Raw genomic sequence first — 21,804 nt, 5'->3', positions numbered from 1 at the left:
CTTGATTAAGTAGATAACAGATCTATGGGGACCACATAAAAATCTCCTAAATTGAGTAATGTAGGGCTCTGCCTTTTTAGGAGAGTGGTTAATCGCCTGTTTAATGACCAAGACTGACAAGCTTGTATTAAGAGATTGTATACCCGGCCGGTGCAAGACTCGAGATGCTATAGGAATCTGAGTAAATGAGAATAAGGTATAATAACAAATCAAAAGAATATTCAATCATAATCTAAAATAATGTGAAAGGAAACAAAATGATCTTATCAATGTTTTATAATTGGAGTCAGATAAAACGAGGATAAATATATTAATATTCCAAACCACCTCATACTAAAATTGGAGTCAAATATGAGTTAAGTTTAATATAGATCAACATTGTGCACTGGAAAGACCGAACATGCAGTGAACCTTCATCCACCATTGGATACCATCATTGGGCCAACTGGGTGGACCCTAAAAAAACATGGAGCTGATGCTCCATGTTATGTATTTTGAAGTCAGGAATGCATATTTTCATCATTAATGTCACCTTTTTGCCTCTTTATGTGTCACAACGGTGCCAGGGGAGAATTGTAAGAGGCTAAATTATCATATGCATTTGTTTATATGACAAAACATGCTTTTTGAATCAAGAAGGTCCATACTGACTACAAAGCCAGATACTGATAAGATCAGGGCCTGTTGTGTGGACTTTGGGGGTTTTATGGTGTGGTCACATGTTGATTGGATAGTTGGAATGTCTTGAATGGCTTTAGTCACATGGTCAAGAAAGATAGAAAATAGGTGGTAAACTCGAGCTTTGTCTCTTTTCCTGCCCTCTCTTTTCCTGGCCTGCTTCTCTCCTGCTCTGCTCCTCTTCTCCTCTGGAGTCTATCTTCTCTGACTCTACTGCAATCAGGCTTCTAGGCCTGCTCTCTTTGGCCCCGTTTAGACTAGTGCGTTTTAGTTTTAAAACGGCGTTTTAGAATGAAAACGATCCGCGTCCAGACTCGCGTTTTACCCATCGTTTCTGAACTGCTCTCCGTCCACACCAAAACGCTGAAAACGCACATCACGTGACCACACGGACACTCTCAGGCAAGCGCTGCAGCCCATCTACCCAGATGAGAGCTGTGCTAGTCGGACTTCTCATCAAGCATCTCCCGCTGGATCTAATTTCACTATATTTATTAAACGTGATATTTTATTCATCTTGTTGTCTTTATCTAACGACATAATCCCTGACTTTGGTCATTGGAATCTATTACTTTTTCTCAGGTAACGTGTTTTGGCTAAGCAAAAAGATAAGTTAATGATTAATGTAACCATGTAGCCTATTCTGTATAATGACTGATCGCCTTTATTTCCTATAATGTATAAACTTATTGTATGTTATACTTTTATTATGGCCATTATCGATTATTAAAACTGATATTCAGCAAAAGAGAGGGTATGTTTCGTATTTTCACTGAAATTGAAAGGAGGCAGTTGTTTTCGGCTCTGTTTTGTTATAAATATCCACACAGTGAAGATGACGCTCATGCAGCATGACACCTCAACATATCTGCTGTCTAAGTTGCTAATATTAAAATGATAATAGGCAGTTCCTTAAATCATGTTTACATTTTATTGTTGAAAAAGTGAAACAACGTAGCCAGGGTGATGTGAATGAAGTTATAAAGTACACTGTTCCCTTTAAAGATTTACCCGTGTCCTCGGTATAGTCTGTTGTCCATATCAAACTGAGAAGAAGAGACTGATCAAACTTGCGAAGTCTGAACTTACAAGGAGAGAATGCAGGACTGAACTGTGTGTGTAGGCTACTTAATATTCAGGAAAAGCCCCAATCAGAGAGGCGAATGTCTGCAGCCCCACCTCCGTTTTCAGATGTCTCCGTTTTCCATCATCCACACAGAGACGGAGCAGCAGCGTTTCAGAATGAAAACGGCCTCTCCAGCGTTTTCGAAACGCTCCGTTTTCGGCGCTCGAGAACTCCGGCGCAGTGTGGACGGTTGGCGTAACTGTAGCAAAACTTATGCGTTTTCAAACTAAAACGCATTAGTGTAAACGGGGCCTTAGTCTCTCTCTCTCTCTCCCCCTGTGTCTCTCCTTCTACCTATGTTAACTTTAATTTTACATTTAGGCTGGGTACAATTTATACCATTTGTTTTATCATTTCATATTTTATCATTTTATACAGCATTTTGTAATTAATTCAGTTGTAACCATCGAGAATTATTGCCATTACATCATTTCATTTTCAAGTATTTGTGAATAACATTTGATTTAACATTAACACTTAATTGTTCCATATAGCAATACAATACAATCACATAATATCAACGCTCTCCCACATTTATAGCTATTAATACTGCCCTTATTTCCGTTTTTGGTATGAGATTGCAGAAGAATAGTTTGACTAGAAATGTACAGTTTTTTACCATCATGCTGATTACTTTTTAGTCGCTCGGCAGAACTACAGTTCGAACCACTGTGGTTTAAAGACCGTTCTTACAGTTTTTAAATGTGATTCTTGTACCAAAGTTACATCTACAGAATATCTGCGTAAACTATGCAAACCCCACCCCCCCACCCCCGACCGCTGGTTATTTATTCCCCAACTTTTGTATAGGAACCGTGACTGAATCTTACGTTCCACAGATCGGAGACTCACCGCTCCCTCTATATGAACATTAAATATAAACAGCCTAACAGGAACATAATAATTATGAAATAAAATAACACGTTTAACTACTACTGAACTACTAGTGTTTGTCCGAGAGTAGAGAGCAACTGAACCCTGTTACCAATTGTTAGCGTACTATAACAGCATCTATAAATAAAACATTTACCATTGTTGTTTGTCCGAAGTAAAGTAAAATGTCATGCATTGCAAAAGTTCTACGTGTTCTCCTACCAGGTGGTGGCTACTGGCTAGCTAAACATCATTTTGATTCGAGTCCATATGGAATGGATTGATATCGGCAAAAGTCAGCTCCCGTCTTGCTCGTGAAGCATCCCTGATCTGTTGTAGAAATTCCTCTGCTTCTTGTAGGGAGGAGAAAAAAGTTTCTCGCCATTATGCATAACACGTAGAGTGGCTTGGTAAATCAGAAAAGACTGGATTCCTGCTGCTGGCAGCTCCTTCCGTATATCCGCGAAGCTTCTCCTTTTTTGTGAAGTGTAGCCACTGTAGTCAGCAAAGAATTTCAGCTGGTTTTTGCCATCGAGGATTGGTTCGTTCTTGCTAGTTTCTCTGGCCCCATTTAAGATAGCCTGGCGGTCTTGGTATCTCAGCACTTTAAAGATCATAGTGCGGCCCGACTCTGTGGTTCTCTGCTGCCCGTAGATGCGGTGAGCTCGCTCAATCTCGATCTGTTTGTTTGCCAGTGAGGGGATCCAAGTCGGAAGTTTTTCTTTGAGAAAACGAATCGCGTCACCTCCCTCGCGGTTTGGCGCAAGACCTACAATCCGCACATTTTTGCGTCTTTCCCGATCTTCCATTTCTGCCAGTTTTGTTTTGCAACATCCGATTTGCAGGCGCCGACGTTTTGTTTCAGAGATCTCGTCTCTCGCTGGACGTAGTTCACCTTGTCAACCAGTCCACTTACAACAGTCATTTGTGACTGAAATTCCGTAGTTAAGGATTGTATACACTGTGTTACATCTTTCATTGCAACCTGCACTGCATTCCGGATAACTTCTTCCAGCGAATCTTGCTGTGAGTTGAGGATTTCATCCGTTTTCCAGTTGGTGTTTTTTCGCAGGCGACTGCGCAGGTTTCTTGTTTGGGTTCATCTTGTCGAGGGTTATATAGAATGTTCAGTTTACACAAATTAAATCTGTTAAATATTAATCAAAAGAGGGAGCGTGTCAGGAGCTCTAGCAATCTGCAGCCATCACGTACAAAGCGTCACGTGATCTCCGTCAGACTGAAGTTTGACATCATCCATCTATGACACATTTACTAACCCATGTTCTAAAACAATACCTCAAAACAAAATCTGTAGCAGTAATTTTGGTCATAGCGTGCAGTCTGACCGCCCTAAATTCAAGTTAACTTTGCCCACATATTACAGCCATTAAAAGAGAGAGCTGACAGGCTCTGCTGACATTCAATTAAAGCAATATGTACCATCAAAGATGCCTGAAGAGTTTACACCTGCCTGCTGCTACAACAACACACCTGAAACTCTACCTGCAATGTCTGATGACATTGCCTGCGACACCACTGGAGTTATCCATACAGGTCTTTGGCAAAGCCTGCCTGACAAGTTTTTTGTTTTGATTTCGGCTTTCACAACCTATCTTTCCTCACAAACTACATACCCCCTGGTACCACCGCTGACAACTCTAACTCTGTAGATGGCTGCATAGGAGTAACCAGTCACAAGGTCATCAAAGCTGTGGTCACAGTGATTCTGGAACATTTGATACACAAAAATTAAAGAAGGAATGTTACAGACGTGAGGTTGATCATCAGAGCCAGACACAACACTCATGGCTTTTTTAAGCCCTAGCTTATTATTAATATTTTTAGGATGCTTTCGAGGAGCTGCCCCAAAAACTACTTAAACCTGAACTAAAACTGATTCTTTCAGGATTGCAGGTACCTAAGCAGAAACATTCTAAACACAAGTTATTAACTTTAGTAGAAGCAGCGTGGATGACTTGGACATCACAACCCATCTCGCAGAGGGGTGCGAAGCAGTTCTCTGTGGGAATCCCGAACACAGGAGGAGGAGATGTTTTGCCCTGGGACTTGGTGTGCACCCTGCGCAGCTGCACTCAGGGGCCACGGAAGCCTGGTGCCATAGTGAATGACCCTTGGGCAAACCGTTTTCTCGGTGCGTTGGGCCTGGACAAAAAAAAAAAAACACATGGGGTTGAGGTGGATGGAGTGTTGAGATTGTATCACACACTTACCTCAAATGAGTGGCTGCAGCCCGGGAGACATCGAGCAAGGCCCGTTGTTCCCAAAGCTGTGCTCGTTTCATCTCAAGATCACCGATCTGTGCTTCTACTGCTTAAACAAGGCAATAATTTTGTCACTGACTATACTGTTGAATATAAGACCCTGGCTGCCACATGCCAGTGGAATGCTGAAGCTCTGACTCCTAATTTTTTGGATAGCCTCACTGAGGAGGTAAAGGATGAAATCTATGTGAACCACCAGACAGCTTGGATGAACTCATCAGGATGGAGGTATGCCAGCCATGCCAAGGTCTGCCAAGGGCTGAAATCCTGGTTTCCTTCTCTCTGCCTGTGGTCATGAACAATTGATGACGCTGAGACTATGGTATTGGGCCACTACTGTTTGACTGCTGAAAAGAAACGTGATGCCTGGGGGCTGGTTTCTGTCTCCACTGTGGTAGGCAAGGCAATCAAGCATCTTCCTGGAGTGGGGTTCGTCTTTGTAAATGGAAAGAAAGAATGAAAAAGAATGGCTCTCTGCGCTAGGCATGACACGATAACTGTTTTCAAGGTATACTGTGGTCTGGAAAAGTGAAAGTTTTAAACCGCCAAAATGTTCTGTAATGTACAGTTAATTCCGTCACTCTAGCCTGAGTGATGGTATTAACCACCGCCGTCGGTAGGTTTCCTAAGTCTTCCTCGCTTCTAAGGAACACTGGGTGTTTCAAAGATCTGGGCCAGGGTGCCAGATGGTGCCCTGTCCCTGAGAGAATAGGTCCTCTCTCAAAGGGATCTGCCAGGGGAGGGCTTGTTCTGAGGGAGAGGGGAGGAGAAGAGGAGGAGGAATTTCTGATATCCAGGTTCGGTTGGGTTAGAGAGGCGCAGCAATTTCAGGCGTGTATGACTCCAGAGGAGCAGACAGCGAACGAGCTGAGACATGCGGGGAGAGCGGATACCCCCCATATCGTTGATATTCTGAGAGCAAGGAACACAGCCAACACCTCTTGGCAATTGATATGCCAATGCAACTGGGTTCCTTTTAACAGGCCCCCAGCTGCATGCCCATAGCACACGGCCCCCCAGCCAATGCTGGAAGCATCTGTAGAACCACAGTATGTCTGGATGCCTGTCCTAGAGGCACTCCGGCCTGTTGGATCGAGGGGTCGTTCTCAGTGATAGTCACCCTGTGTGTCATGCCTTGCGTGACTGGGGACTCAATAGTGAAGCCAGTGCTGAAGAGGTTTTATATGAAGTAATCCGAGCTGTGTGAAAGCAGCTATATGCCCCAGGAGCCTCTGAAATGATTTGAGTGTGACCAATATTTTGCCGTCAAACTCTCTCAGACCGTTCAGCACTAGCTGAGCATGCTCTCCAGAGAGGCGGGCTGTCATGGTGATCGAGTCCAGCACCAACCCAAGAAAAAAGGGCCTCCGCATGGGGGTGAGTTTGCTCTTTTCTAGGTTGACCTAACCAGGCAGGCAAAGCCCTCACTAGTGGTTGCATAGCTACAATCGCTGACGTACCAGCAATGGGGCAGTGCGGAGTGGATGTGCTGATCCGGGGAGCACTGGGGTCCCGCGGAAGAGCTAGAGGCGAGAGATTTACTCTCATTTTGCACCCAGACTTTAGAGGGGAGGGCTGGAGGTGTGAGAGAAAGAAGATCGCCTCTCAGTGCTCGTGAGCCACTGGCGAAGTGCACAGATCCTGCGAGCTTGAAGGCATAGTGTCCCAGACTGGCAGTATTCAGGCTGTCCCATACGGGGAAGGGAAAATGCTCTCATTCTCTGAGGTTTGGTGGCATTTTTTAAGCGTCGTTGCATACCTGTCAACCCTCCCATTTTTCCCGGGATTCTGCTGTATTTTACAGTTCTATCCCACTATCATCCCGTAAAGGTATTTTCTCGTATTTTCAGTCTTTCTCTGAACAGCCGAGCCTCTCTATACGCAACCCATACCGCCGAACCACAAGTGGTTGCCCCTTGATCTAAAACGTGAGTCTTCTGAGCTTTCGCTTTGTTTAGGAATGAAAAATAAATATTTAAAAAGGACACGATTCCATTTCCTTTTGATTACAGGTGCCATCACCCATCCTATACAATCCTCAAAACAGTCATATAGCTTAATGGTGCATGACTGTCAGCTGACGTGTTCCATAGTGATAAACAGATGCTGTTTCCCAAATGGATTCTGTACACGCGATTTGAAGTGGAGAGAAAGTATGGCTTTTGGGTGTGTGTTTAAACAGACATACACACAAAATTAATCATAATAACATATAAGGATGTCGATCTTGGTGGGTTTTTTTTCCAAACACAACTTATTTTGTCTTAAATGAGCATAAAAAGTTAGGAAAGCAGTCGAATGCTTTTATTATAACATTAGACGTGTGCATTTTTAAAGTGACACCTCTTATTTAATGTAATAATAATTGTGTTAAATGAGAGATTCATATGTTGCTCTTTAATCAGAATGTGTAAGTTATACAGTGGAGAAACGGCTAATGAGATTTGATAGCTTGATTCTGTTTCATTATAATAGCTATTGATTTTAATAAGCTGAACTGTTTGCTAATTTATTTGCTGCTAATGTATACTATTTTTTTACTTTTTGTAAATAATAATAAAACATATTACTGACCATTTATTGGTTTATTTACAATGAAACAGCTCCAAATGAACATATTTAGTAATTTGGGGATTTTTTAAGTTGGGGGGTGGGCATATCCCTTATTTTCACACCCCAATGTTGACAGGTATGCCATTGGATGAAAAGCAAGAGCAAGTTCCCTCTTCTTTAGATGGCCCATCTCAGGATCGCTTTGCGGTTCATTTTACTGGACTTAGAGGCACCCTGGGGTGGGCAGCGCTGGTTGCCTATGAGGTGCTCGCTGCTTGGCTCTTGTAGACGGGCGCTCTCTGCGATAAGCAGTAGATGTGGACGGTTCGGCGAGGGGGGAGCAGTCTTACTTGCCTGCCGATAGATGACTTAGCCTATCTTATTTGATTGCAGTGGAGGTCCGTGGAGCTCAGTCGAGTGTGGTGCGGGGCTTGTAACAAGCCTGGGTCGGAACCACCGTCGTGCAGCCTGGCCCGCGGATGTGTGGGCTCTGGCTCTGAGGGAGGCAGAAAACCAACATGCTTTGGACGTGAGACGAGGCTGATTCCAGCAGAAAGAGGCACCACGCGGGCCCGCAATGACACTCTTAATCTGGGGAGTCGACTCGTACACCTTAGCTGCTCCACCACCAAGAGTGGTAAGGTGGAGGCGCACGCAGATTGGGCAGAGAAAGATGTCCTCCAAGACTGCGTGAGCCCACTGTGCACTTACGGGAAGAGATGGGAGGCTAGAAGGTCTTACTTTTTAAGTCCACCACATACACCTATCTAGTCGGTCTGGCTGTGGGGCTGAGGGATAAACCATCTCCAGGCCCGCAGCCGAAGCATCCCGGAAAAGCCCAGTTATCATGTCTGCTTTTAGATCAGCCGCCACGCTCGCTTCTGAGGGGAGGGAGCGGAGGGAGGGAATCCTTCATCAGACAATGACAGCCCATCTTCCGATGCAGCAGTAAACATCTGAGCCTCTGTGTCATCAAGTGAGAGGGCGGCCATCCGAGGACGGAGCATTTCTCTCACTCGAAGCTTGGATCACAAGCCCAAGGGTGGCAGATTTACTTCCACTGTAACCCTCAGATCTGCCAAAGTGTCCACCGTTGAGCGGGGGACAACTGGGGTGGGTGGCCCTTTTGCAAGAGCAAGCCACGATCTTAACTGCGCAACAGACATGCCACCGCAGTTATGGCATGTACTGCCCGTGAGCACCGCATTAACATGCTGGACCCTCAGACATGAAACGCAATGCTCGTGCCCATCATTCAGGGTACAGGAAACCACCGCATCCAGAAACGCACAGTCAGAGCAACGTCTTGAAAAAACATGCTGCATGACGGTGTTGCTCTTTTAGGAAATTCGCCACAATACAAACTGATCTGGAAGAATCAGACCCAAAGAACGCCAGGCAAGGGAGAAACCCAGCTCAACCGTCTTCCGCTGCATGTCACACACTCTGGACAAGGAGACTGGTTCACTCTTTCTTGTAGTACAGCTGGAGGAACCCTCATAGACTCTCAGATGCTTCGTGAAAGACTTTGAAGCTAAAAAAGATGCGTAGCTTTGCACGCACTGTGCTTTTATTGTCAAATTGATTGCAACAAGCATCAGCTGCCAAATCATTGGCATTTCATTTGCCCGTTTACATACTCTTTCAGATGATTGGCTTTCTAAACAAAATCCCCATAGTGGAAGTTTTTTTCCACATAGCACTGAAGTTCCCCTCCCGAAGAGCGAGCGTTATAATTAATGGAAGCGTTATCATTAATGGAAACTAGTGTACTGTAAAGCGCGGGGGGTGGGTTGAGCGCGCGTACTCAATATCAGTGTTGTCGTGCACCTACTGAACGGCGGGACGGAGGGTGTGTCGCGTCGCGGGGGCACTTTTGATCATTTTGGAAGGGCACTTTCAATCCAACACTAAAAAGTGCATGTGCACTGCACAGGTTGAGCCCTATGTGTGCACGTGCCTGGTGTTGTGATGAGTCAGAAGCCATTGGATCTATTTGCAAGCTTTATTAGCACAGTCACACAAGTATAACAAACAGTGGGACAAACCAGGAATCAGGTCATAGAACAGGCAGAGTTCTGGGCAGGGAGAGAACAATGACAGTCAATGAAGCAGGCTAGAGTTCAGAACAGCCGGATAATAATCACAGACAATGAAACGGGTTAGAGTTCAGTACACAGATCAGGCAGTAATAGAATGAAAACCGCTCGGTAATGACTGCTGGGCAAATCAAGACTTCACACTGAGTGTGGGTGAGAGTGTGGTCTAAATGCACTGAGATGATGAGAGACACCTGTGCCGCAATCAGCGACGGGCAGAAGGGCTTATGGGAATTTGAGTCCAAGAGTCTGATTAGAATTCGGGTGATGGCTCCCTCTGGTGGTGCACAAGAGGGGTAGCCGCATTCTCACTTACAACAAAAGACCTGCATAATTATGTATGGAGCTAGATTTGTTTCTTTATTATTTAATCAAAAATATTTACTTTTAAGGAAAAATTAAGCACATAGTAATTAAAAATAAAAGATTGCAAATAAAAAAAACATTTCATTTAAAAAAAATATGTCAGTGATAATAAAATGTTTTGCATTGCAAAAAATAAACCATGCAGTAAGTACAATTTTCATTGCACACTCATTAATTTTGCTCTCTGTTCTGCTGTCATTTATTGCACATCTAGAATCTTTCCTGTCACACCCCTGGTTTGATCACGCCGCCTATGTTTATGTTGTTATGTCATTAGCACGCGTGGATGTTTTATTTTGGTCTGTCACCTTGTGCTCAACGTAATATTCCTCCCTCCCCCTTGTTGCCTTATTTCACTATTATCATGATTTAACTGGTCTCACCTGGATTCAGTTATGCTCCTTCCCCTATTTAGTTCCCTCTTGTGTGTCATCCTGTGTCAGATCGTTGTGTGTCAGTCCGTGTAACTGTCTTCCGGGTTGTCTCTCTAGTCCTGTCGTGTTGGTTGGTGTTATCCATTCCAGTTGTGTTTCGCCTGGCCGTCATCTAGCTTCTAGCGCTCTGTCCTTCTTGTGTGTGTTCCCTTTTGGCTCATATCCCTCTGTTCTCAGGCACCGTCATCCCCTCCGCACTGAGTTCTCCGACATCACCTGCCATCCGGCTTCCCCTCTTCCTCGCTCACTCTCGTCGGCCACATCTAAAAACGGAGGAGTTTGTAAGGACATTCTCTTCTCAATATATTTTTTGCTGTCCTAACCACGGCCGTTTTGAATTTTTTTTTTTTTTTTCTCCTTGTGTGCAGCGCCACTGGCCGAGAGACTCTGTTTTTTCCCCCCTCAGAAATTTTTTTTTTTCTCTTTACATACCCGGTAACGGAGGAGGTCCTAAAGACTATTTGTTTGATCTTTTTGGATTTTTGTGTTAATTTTTGTCTGTTATTTTGTGGTCCTGACTTCTGTCTTTGCTGTTCATTAAAATCTTTAATTTGAACTGCATTTGTGTCCTTCCAGTCCCATTCCTGACTAGGGTTGTAACAATATACCGGTATGACGGTTTACCACGATTTGAACGTGCACGATTATCATACCATGAACAATTGCATATCAACGGTTTTAACCCTTAAAGACCGAGACAGCCGCCCGCGGCTAAAAATAAGTATTGCTCTTAAATGTTTAATAACTTTTGATCCGCTGATCCGATTCATACAATTCAAAGATTGGCATAAAGAAGAGAATCTCAGCTTTCCAGTGCTGTATCACATAACATTCGCGGACTTTCAGAGGCTCCGGAATTAGTGCGGTTACAACATCAACATTTGACAACGCTGATTTGACAAAGAAACGCTCGTCATTGTGTCTCCGGACAAATCAGACATGATACATTGATGCATTGTCCCTCCTCCATGCCCAGATTGGTTCAAACTCGCTATATCACAACCAATAAGCATAGGTTTCGCTTTTGTTTGTGGACCAAGGCTGTTTCTCAGAGAATGGACTTGCGTTCTTGTAGAGTGCGGTCTTGCCAGCTGTCCTCGGAAGAACGAACTCAGGAGACCGCGAGGGCAGAGAACGCGTCCTTTGAGAAATGGGATGCTGCGTTCTTCCTGATGGTCATGTGACCTTCACGCGTTTTAAATGGAAATTAATTAAACATTACAGCCTTCGTACAACGATTTGTTTCCCCCTCTTCAAAATATATACTTTGCATAAAAAACATTATAAATATACTCTGCACATTATAAATAAAACAAATTTTAATACGAATTTCATCAAACAAACACAATTAATGTGTTTATTCCTTTATTAAGATGTTCATGTTAATGTTTACCTTCACCGTTTCATTTAGGGAAACTCCTGAGGTAAATAAGTGATATCTCTGAACTTTAATAATAAATCTAAATAAAATGCTGCGCTTCCCACCTCCAGTCGCAATGACTTCTGGGACTTCCAGAGCGAGTTCGGTGCTCAAGTCTGCATCGGTGCGTCCTCGATGTCAAGAACACATCCGGGAAGTTTCACGCGTCCTCCGTACTTGCGGTCTTGAGTATTGGAACTGAACTTAGGCAGCTGATGATGACGTTTCACGAGAACACGAGGACGCAAGACCGCTGAAGAACGCATATTGAGAAACAAGCTTTTTGAACAACACGGAATGAGAGAAAGGCATACATTTATGCGCGGCTAAATAAAACGCAAAAAAAAAGTTTTGCATGAAATAATTCTCATACTAAGTACTTTTGCATGCACAGCAGCACAGAAACATGACAAAACAGTGACACAGCAAAGACGAACTGCTGCTCTTGCGGTTTTCAAAAGACGCAAATGAAGATGCAGCTGTTTGTCTGCATTGCAGACAACCATATCCAAATCCATATCCACAGACAACCATATCCATGCTGGCACATAAGACCTAAGGATGTTCCATATTGAATCTAGTTTCGTTATGCAACTATTTATAGTATAGTAAATATTTATATCTATTTTTTTACTGAGGATTTGCACCATGTTTATTTGGACTTTATTTGGACTTTGACACATTATTTATTATTTTCTTATTTTTATTTGTTCATTGTAAGTGGTGTTGTTTATAGTAACTAAAAATATATTATTTGGAAAAAGTCAAATTTGCTTCACTGTTCTATTATTTTGTAACATACCGTATACCGCGAAACCGTCAAACCGTGGTATTGTTTTAGACGATTATCATACCGTGAAAAATTCATACCGTTACAACCCTATTCCTGACACTTTCCTTGCAAATTGAAAGATTTTTCTTGCATATTGAAAGGTTTTGAATCCCTGTATGCTAATGTAATTTTTGTGTCTTTATTATTCAAACAAACATATTTAGTATTAGACCAAAACTAAGTACATTGTAATTAAAAAATAAAAGATTAAAAAAAAAAAAATTAATTAAAAAATTTCCTTGGTTAAAAAAATCTGCATTGCAAAAAATAAACTATTGCCATTTTATTCAGTTACCAGTAGGGCTTTTACTCATTTTGCTTTCTGTTGGGTCGTTTTTTTTTTTTTTTTTTTTGCAGATCTTAAATCTTTGCTTTCGAGTTGAAAAGCTTTGAACTCTTCAGCGCAGGGGGCGGTATCTTGCCTCTGGGATGAGAGGCCTTTTTCTATTGGTCAATCTGGATTGACATCACAGGTTGGCCACGCATGCTACATTTTCGCGCGGATGGACTCCTAACAGTTAGATGAGCAAGCGATGGCGAGCAACAGGTCTACTTCTAGGTAATTTAACAAAAACTGTGTAACTTGTATATTTTTATCCACATGTCCCATTGGATAACATAACGACTGCTATTATTAACTCGGTGTACTTCGTAATATAGCTGAATAATCTCGATTAACTTACATTTGCTGTCGGCCATCAGTAGTGCACAGCAGCAATAGGCAACGGAAGGCCGCTGTACGTAATTTTGGAAAATATACATATAAACAGGCTTTGCTTATGTCTGTAGATGAAGGCCAGGTGCACCTTAACTTACGGTCGCAAACTTTTGTAATGAATCATCAAGGTTCACAAAACGAAGCATTCTTTTACCTGTAATGTTAGACATGTAAGAATAATATATAAATAAAGTTTCACTTTTTTAAATTAAATATCCTGTTTAATTATGTAATATATAGTCTATGCTTTATATAAAATATTCAAACACATTTTTTTTTCTTTTTGTGTTTACTGATTAATGTTTAAAAACCTTATTTTTCATAATTAAATTTATGGTCAATCTTCACAATTCCAAGCATGATGACATTCAAATAAGATTTATGCTGATGCTTATTTGCTTTACTTCTGTTACTGTAGTAGCTGGTATTTTCTATTCAGATAATCAAAATATTTTAGAATCAAAACATTGAACTGAAATCTCAAATGCAGTGAGTCTGTAAAATCCACGTTTCTAAATCCAAATTAGATCTGTTGACTACAGAATTTGTTCTCTTTTTTATTGTATATACATAATCTCTGAAACTGAACATTTGAAAGAGTACTGTAATAAAATAAAATAAATATTTTTAATAAACATTTTTTGTTCAGCCAAATTTGAAGTTAAAGAAATGGCAATATTTTGTTTACAACTTACCAGTAAAAATTATATCCAGTCTTCCAGTGATAATAGATTTGGTCAGGGTTGTACCGTGCAGTCTGTCCTAAAGTAGTGTAATGAATATGGCCGACCAGACACATAACTATTTTGTAACCATGACAAACACTACCCACATTCTGCCAAAGAAACACTTCCTAGAGCACCCCCATCATGTCACCAACGACCCGTGACCCAAGGAAAAGATGCATAGAGCCAAACTTCATGTGTACCTAGAGACAATGAATGAAAGCAAGCGCATTAAACCAGCAAGAAAGGGGGAGGGCCAAAAGGCTGAGACAGATCTGACCATACAGTACACGCATTACATCAGTAACTGCAAACAGCAAACACATCTGACATTAAAACATCATTGTTTGGTTTAACTCTGCCTATCGTTTCCTCTCCTATCTTTCTTTAATTAGAATATCAGGATTGGCACACCATACCTACGCCAGTTGGTCATATTATCATAGACTACTGAGAACTGAACTAACTTAGAAATGCTGAGTGTCAGTTTCAACAATCAGTACCCAAACAATTTGATACTCTACACCAGTACAGTATGTTGAGATGGAGGTGTTGTCTTGTTGTTTGCTGTGTATCTGTCTGTCTCTCCATCTTGTTTCTCCAGCGTTCAACGATGTCTTCATCCCAACACATCGCCTAACGAAAGGGGGATTTGTAATGAATATGGCCGACCAGACAAATAACTATTTAGCTTTTTATTCCACAACGAGCCAACTTTGCCCAGAGAAGACTCGAAACCTGATTCCAAGGTATTTACGACCCAAAGGAATGTGCCATGTGGCATTAAACACAGGACTTACAAAGGACTCTTTAAACTGCTTGTTTAACACTGATGTTTTCATATAAACTTTACTCTCTTCATGTTTAATCATATGTTTTGCAAAGTTTCCCTTTCTCTTGTATTAATATTTTTGGTTTTAATACACCTGCATAAAATGTTTAACTGTACCTAAGCTAAACAACCTCTTATACTGAATTTGCTCTTCAGTGTTTGAACTCTCAGTAACGATTAAATCACACTGAACTGAGCTAAACTGAACTGAACTGAACTTAGTAACTGGAACAGTGTAGTTCAGTTTTTAGTGTTTATGACCATTTATGTGAAGCTGCTTTGACACAATCTACATTGTAAAAGCGCTATACAAATAAAGCTGAATTGAAATTAATTGAATTCAAGTTTGGACTTTTTGAAAAGCTTACTCGCTGTACAAATCGATCGTTGACATTTTATTTTAATATGAGTGCAACATATTAACGTTTTAAGAGACTTTAACATTTTTGTCCCAATTTGCAAAAAAATTGCCTATGCAAATTCTTCTGCCTCGGACAAAGACCCGTAAAATTAGTATTCCAGGAAGTTAGCTTTTAATTGGTCAACTTTCCATGTAGGGTGGATCCTAACCCGCCCTATAAAGCTTAGGACCAACCTCTTGGGACTGCTCTTCGCCTCTCTCTCTCTCTTTGCACCCCTCTCTGCTCACTTTCTTCAAAACTACCCTCTGCTCTGAAACACGCTGCCTGGGAGCTCCTCCCTCTCTCCCGGCTCCAAGGGCCTTTGTTTTGAACTTTCATCAACTCTCTACAACTTACTCAGAGACTGAGAAACCTCCAAAAAGCAGGCAGAAACCCAGACAGAAAGGGTTAATTGCACCGCGCTCGGTCATTTCACTGTTTAGAAACTTTTGCGGCTTCAGCGTCAAACGGTCTCCCCCACTACAACCTTTGGAAGAACAAAGGATCAGCCAACCAACCACGGGAGTAAAGACATCACGAATAGACCGCAAGTATCACCTTTCTCCCAACATCTTAACTGGTGTGAACTAAATTCAACCTTAAAGAGACAATTGAAGGGTTATATTGAATTTGATTACGTTTGGTTTGCTTGGTTTGTGCTTACAAACTTTTTTCCCATCATTACATCCTCTCAACCTCTTACTCAACGTTTGTTACTCTCCTCTATGCTTGTATGAATGTGTGTTTGTGTTAGGTGTTAGTTTCTGTTAGATTAGTCAATAAAGTTTAATTTTGTATAAAGAAAGGTGCCTGTGTATATTAATGAATCTAATGTCTTAAACTTTGATCTTGCTACCCTGCTCAAACTTTATGGGCTTTATTTTGATAACATCGCTGAATGATTCGTTTGTTTGGATCAAAAGAGTCGATTCATGACTTTCAAATGACTCTTCCTCCCACTAAGCTAGTCCGCTATATAATATTCAAGAAGGTACGCAAGCATTGAAATCTGAATCATAACTCTCAACATTATAACAGCGGGAAAGGCGCGGGAAGAATAACCTTGAGCTAATTTACTACATTAATAATGGTGTAGATATGCGAGCACTTTAATCTACATTATTATTATAATTTGCTACATGTTTATTTGTGGAGAATAAACAAAGCATTAAATATGTAATTTTACAGTAGATCATTCAATTTTACTTAATTCAATTTCTTTTCAAAAGATTACCTTTTGAAAAATCTTTTGTTTTTGTGAAGGAACATGATTTTATATCACATAATCAGGAAGAAATCATTATTTTGTAGCACAACATACCAGAAAATATTTTGAATTAATTTCAAGTCCATATCACCTATCCCTTCACATTTGATGCAATGCTATGCAATGCTGCTGAATGCCATGAATGTTACATTTTCAAGTAATTTTGTTAATAGCTATATTGTTTATCTTTACAGATCTCTTCAGTGGGAGATTTTGCGTATGTCCGCTGATAGACTGGGACACGTTACTGATCGGCAGCCCATTGATGTTGAATATCTGCAGTTGGTTTGCAGTCAAGAGCTACTGTTTCTTCGAACAGGAGCATCATATTTAGAAATTCCACAGTGCGTGGTGGATGCTCTAGAACACTTATCTGAGGTCATCTCTAGCTACCTCTCACAGAGTTTTGTCCCTCCACTTTTAGAAAATGTAGCTGTGGCTGAAAGTTTTGGAAGTGTGGGGCATACCAAGTGTCACACAGAGGCGTTTTTCGGGTGTGTGTGAAACAAGAAAAAAATTAATGATGGCTCAGCCGACGTAGCACTATGGTGCAAGGTGCGTTTATTTACAGTGCAAAAGTTTCCATTCCAAAAATCCCAAAAATAAAGTAGACAAAAAATAAAAAATAAATAAATATATATATATATATATATATATATATATATATATATATATATATATATATATATATATACAAAAAAAATAAACAAACAACAAAACAAACAAATAGAGACAATAAAGTAACAAAATAATTATATACAAAATATTTGCTATCCAGAATTATCAAACCAACCATTCGCCACTACTCACACCTTCTATCTCCTACGACTCCCACACTGAACTGAGCACAAGTCACTCTATTTATAGTGAGTGACTCCGCCCAGTTTGGATTAAACTATATTGAAGGTAAGTATAAGGTAAGTATGGACATAAACAAATCTTTCAGGTCAGCATTTCACACTTTCATACACTTCATTTGTATTACTATATAACTTAAAACCAAAATTATTAAATCAGCATTTTCACATGTCATGAATACTCCTTTTTTCATTGTTTTCCCATTCTTTTCATCCCCCACATAAAACACATAGTCTCCCCCGGGTGCCCAACCACTCAGCGCATGCGCAGCGCATCACTGTGCATAAAATGCTGTGCATGACCTTTTTGGCCCCTTTTGCCTCCCGTAGCCGCGATTGCGCAACCCGGAAGAGGGACGCAACGAGACGAACAAACACAAACACAAACGGACACACAGGTAAGACAAATGTATGCGGTGTGGTTTATGGCGTGTCAGAATATGCAAGGATTAATGGAGTATATAATGTGTTTGTGCGTGTATGTGTTTTTATTACAGCGCAATCTCCCGTGTGCACCCGGTAGATCGGCTGGTGGAGTGAAGGTAAGTTATGTGTGTGTGCGTGAATATGTGGGTGTACAGCTCTGCCGCAGGCCAGTGACAAACTCCTTTGTCACATTACCTCCCACCTCTCCTAGATTGCCGACGTCAGGCAATCGTGACAGGTAATCTGCTGTGACATTGCTCTTTCCCGCCTTGTATCTTACATTAAACTTGAAAGGCTGCAGTGACAGGTACCATCTGGTCACTCTGGCATTCTGGTCTTTCATTGTATTGATCCAGGTTAAGGCTCTATGATCCGTTTCTAGGGTAAACTCTCTACCCATCAGGTAGTATCTCAAACTGTCCAGTGCCCACTTTATAGCCAATCCTTCTTTTTCAATGGTGGCATATCTGGTCTCTCGTGGCAACAGCTTTCTACTCAGGTATAGGATGGGGTGTTCCTGACCTTCATCCTCCTGCATAAGCACTGCTCTAATTCCTCTCGCTGAGGCATCCACCTGTACCAAGAACTTCTTTGTAAAGTCTGGGCTTCGTAAAACAGGTACAGTACACATTCTCTCTTTTAAGGTAATGAAAGCCTTCTCACATTCTTCGGTCCACGGAATCGGATTCTTTATGGCTTTAGCCGTCAAATTCGTCAAGGGTGCTGCTTTTTCAGAGAATTGAGGAATGAATCTCTGATACCATCCCACCAGTCCGAGAAAGGATCGTACCTCCTTCTTGGTACGAGGTCTAGGACAGTTGCAGAGTGCCTCCACTTTTTCCACTTGTGGTCGTATCTCTCCATTCCCCAGTTGGAACCCAAGATACCTTGTTTCTTGTCTGGCCCATTTGCACTTGGCGACGTTCAGTGTCAAACCAGCTCCCTGTATCTTCTGCAGAATCTTGTGCAGATGGTGTACATGATCGGTCCAGGTAGTACTATAAATGACTACGTCATCCAGGTATGCGGCACTGTACTCCTCACAGTTTCTTAATACCTGATTCATGAGTCTTTGGAACGTTGCGGGAGCTCCATGAAGACCAAAGGGCATGGTCTTAAAATGGTATAGCCCCACTGGTGTCCTAAATGCAGTATACTCCCTGCTCGTCTTCTCTAAGGGTACCTGCCAGTATCCTTTACAGAGGTCCAAAGTAGTGATGTATTTGGCTCTCCCAATCCTCTCGACCAGTTCATCGATGCGTGGCATCGGGTAAGCGTCAAACTTGGACACCGCATTTAATTTCCTGAAGTCCAGGCATACTCTCAGCGTACCATCCTTCTTAGGTACAATGACTATTGGACTACTCCAAGCACTAGTCGATGGTTCTATGATGTCCATTTCCAACATCATCTTCAGCTCTTCCTTCAAGGGTTTAATCAGGCTTTCAGGCACTCTACATGGCCTTTGACGAATAGGTGTTGCTTCCGTTAGACAGATTTTGTGCTCCATCAAGTTTGTTCATCCGGTCTTCCTCTCTGTAATTCTGGGTAGGTGTTTAACACTTCGGTCAGTTCCACTCTTTGCCTCTCTTGCAGATGTTCCAGGCTTACCGCTGACTGCAAGTGTTCTGGGGTTTCAAAGTCCCCCTTGTCGTCATCTTCTGCTTCAGGTGTCTCTATCTTACAGGCCAACATACCTTTCTTCCACTCAGGTCCTGGCTCCCGCCATTCCTTCAAAAGATTGACGTGGTAGGTTTGATTTTTCTACCCCTTATCTGGATGAAACACCTCATAGGTAACAGGACCCTTCTTCTTAGTGATCTCATAGGGACCCTGCCACTTTGCCAATAGTTTGTTTGTGGAAGATGGTAATAGTAACAGCACTTTTTGTCCTGGTTGGTATTCTCTCCGTCGAGACCATTTGTCGCACCACAGCTTCTGGTTCTTCTGAGCTTCCTCCAGATTCTCCTGAGCTTGCTCTCGGTACTTCTCAAGTCTGTCTCTCATCTGTAATACAAACTTTACTATATTAGTTTCTCCTTCGGCTGTAGTGCTTGATGCTTCCCAACTCCTCTTCACCAGATTGAGAGGACCTTGCACCTGCCATCCGTACAGGAGTTCAAAAGGCGAAAAGCCTGTGGATGCCTGTGGGAACTCTCGGTATGCATATAGCAGGAACGGAAGCCACTTGTCCCAGTCTTTGCTGTTGTCACTTATAAATTTCCTCAACATCCTTTTGAGGGTTTGATTAAATCTCTCTACTAATCCATCGGTTTGTGGATGGTAGGGACTTGTGCGGATGGAATGGATGCCCAGCTGCTTGTGCAGTAACTGCATCAGTCTTGATGTGAAATTAGTGCCCTGATCAGTGATGATCTCTTGCGGGAATCCAACTCTGGAAAACAGTTGTGTTAATGCAGTGATTACCTTAGCAGTTGTGATGCTGCATAGAGGGAATGCTTCAGGGTATCGTGTAGCGTAATCACAAATGACTAATATATAATGGTTGCCTGTACTGCTTCTTTCCAGTGGCCCAAAAATGTCCATGGCGATCCATTTGAATAGAGTTTCGATGACAGGTAATGGATGCAAAGGAACTCGCGCTGACCTGTGAACAGAGCTGGTTTTCTGGCAAACAATACATGTGGAGCAATATGTGTGTACGTCAGTATACATGGAAGGCCAATAGAATCGTGTACCGATGCGTTGGTAGGTTTTCTGGTGTGCTAAATGTCCAGACCAAGGAATGGTGTGTGCTAGATGTAATATGAGTGATCTGCAACATGTAGGCACAACAAGACGTTTGACACCATCAGACAACACATATAGTACATCCTTTTCTATCACATATTTCTCTGCCCCTAGCGTCTCAATTTGTTTTTCCCCCTCACACACTTTAGCAAACAAAGGTTTCAATGTTACATCTTCAGCTTGTAACTGTGCAATATTTTTAGGGATATCCCATTCAGTCACCTTCAACCCTTCAGTTGACACTTCCACAATAGGTGAACCCAATTGCTTCTCAAGACGGCGCTGTCGCCGTGACTTTTTTGGTTTACCCCCCTCCCCTTGGATCAAACTGTCATCCATAGCAGGTAAGGGCTCTAAACCCGCTCTGGTTTGTGAGCGTGTTAGCACAGGACATGATATAACATCATTCACATTGGTACTTTCAACAGCATTGCTTAACAGTTCGTTCAACACAGGTAGGTCCCATCCCAAAACCATACCTACAGGTAAAGCATCCACTACCCCCACTGACATCAAGTATGGTTGATCATTGATAACAAGAGTCACTTCAGTGGTAGGATAGTCTTTTTTGTCCCCATGTACGCATTTGATGTTCTGTGTGTGTGTAAAGTCAATGGTGTTTCTTGGAATGTAGCATTGTTTTATCAGTGTAAATGTGCTGCCAGTGTCAATGAGTGCATTTATGTTTTGTCCATTCACGGTGACGTCTATGTATCGATTAGTGTACGTCACCCTGTCTTTTACGTCCCCCTCTCTTGGAACATAACACAGACAGGTGAGTTTGGGTTTGCGTACTGGGCAGTTCGACGCCTTGTGCCCCTTTTGTTGACAGTAATAGCAAATAAGCTTTTTAGTAGGAAAAACAGAGACAGTACCTTTTCCAGATGTATCAGTGTGCTTGGCCCCTCGTGTTGGTGTAGAACGGGCATACATCTGACCTCCTCGGTGTGCATTCAAGTACTGGACTGCCAACTTTGCTCCATTCAGCCCATCGGTCGGCTCATGCTCTCTCACCCAGGTCCGTACCTCCAATGGCAGTACTCGTAGCAGCTGCTCGAGGATGACAGCCTCTCCTACCTCCTCCTTTGTGCACTGCTCGGGACGTATCCATCGTTTGTAGAGCCCCTTGAGGCGATTGTAGGTCTCCGTCGGTGTTTCTCCAGC

The 21,804-nt window shown here is 42.1% G+C and overlaps 2 long non-coding RNA genes across 2 annotated transcripts in view; both read left to right on the top strand.

Moving 5' to 3' along the window:
- The first annotated feature begins 11,498 nt into the window (after nt 1-11,498).
- LOC148679671 (uncharacterized) overlaps nt 11,499-21,804 on the top strand; it is a 74,540-nt gene continuing 64,234 nt past the window's right edge. Inside the window, exon 1 of the long non-coding RNA XR_015944773.1 lies at nt 11,499-12,020. This is a non-coding gene — a long non-coding RNA (uncharacterized LOC148679671). The remainder of the gene's footprint in view (nt 12,021-21,804) is intronic.
- Nucleotides 13,017-17,264, top strand: LOC147842799 (uncharacterized). Its single transcript, XR_015498316.1, has 2 exons — nt 13,017-14,855; nt 15,801-17,264. It is a non-coding gene; the product is annotated as an uncharacterized LOC147842799 (long non-coding RNA).

This window comes from Danio rerio, chromosome 8 (genome assembly GCF_052040795.2).
Source record: "Danio rerio strain M-AB ecotype USA chromosome 8, GRCz13ab, whole genome shotgun sequence".
In the NCBI taxonomy this organism is placed as follows: domain Eukaryota; kingdom Metazoa; phylum Chordata; class Actinopteri; order Cypriniformes; family Danionidae; genus Danio; species Danio rerio.
This window is presented reverse-complemented; position numbering and strand designations above follow the sequence as displayed.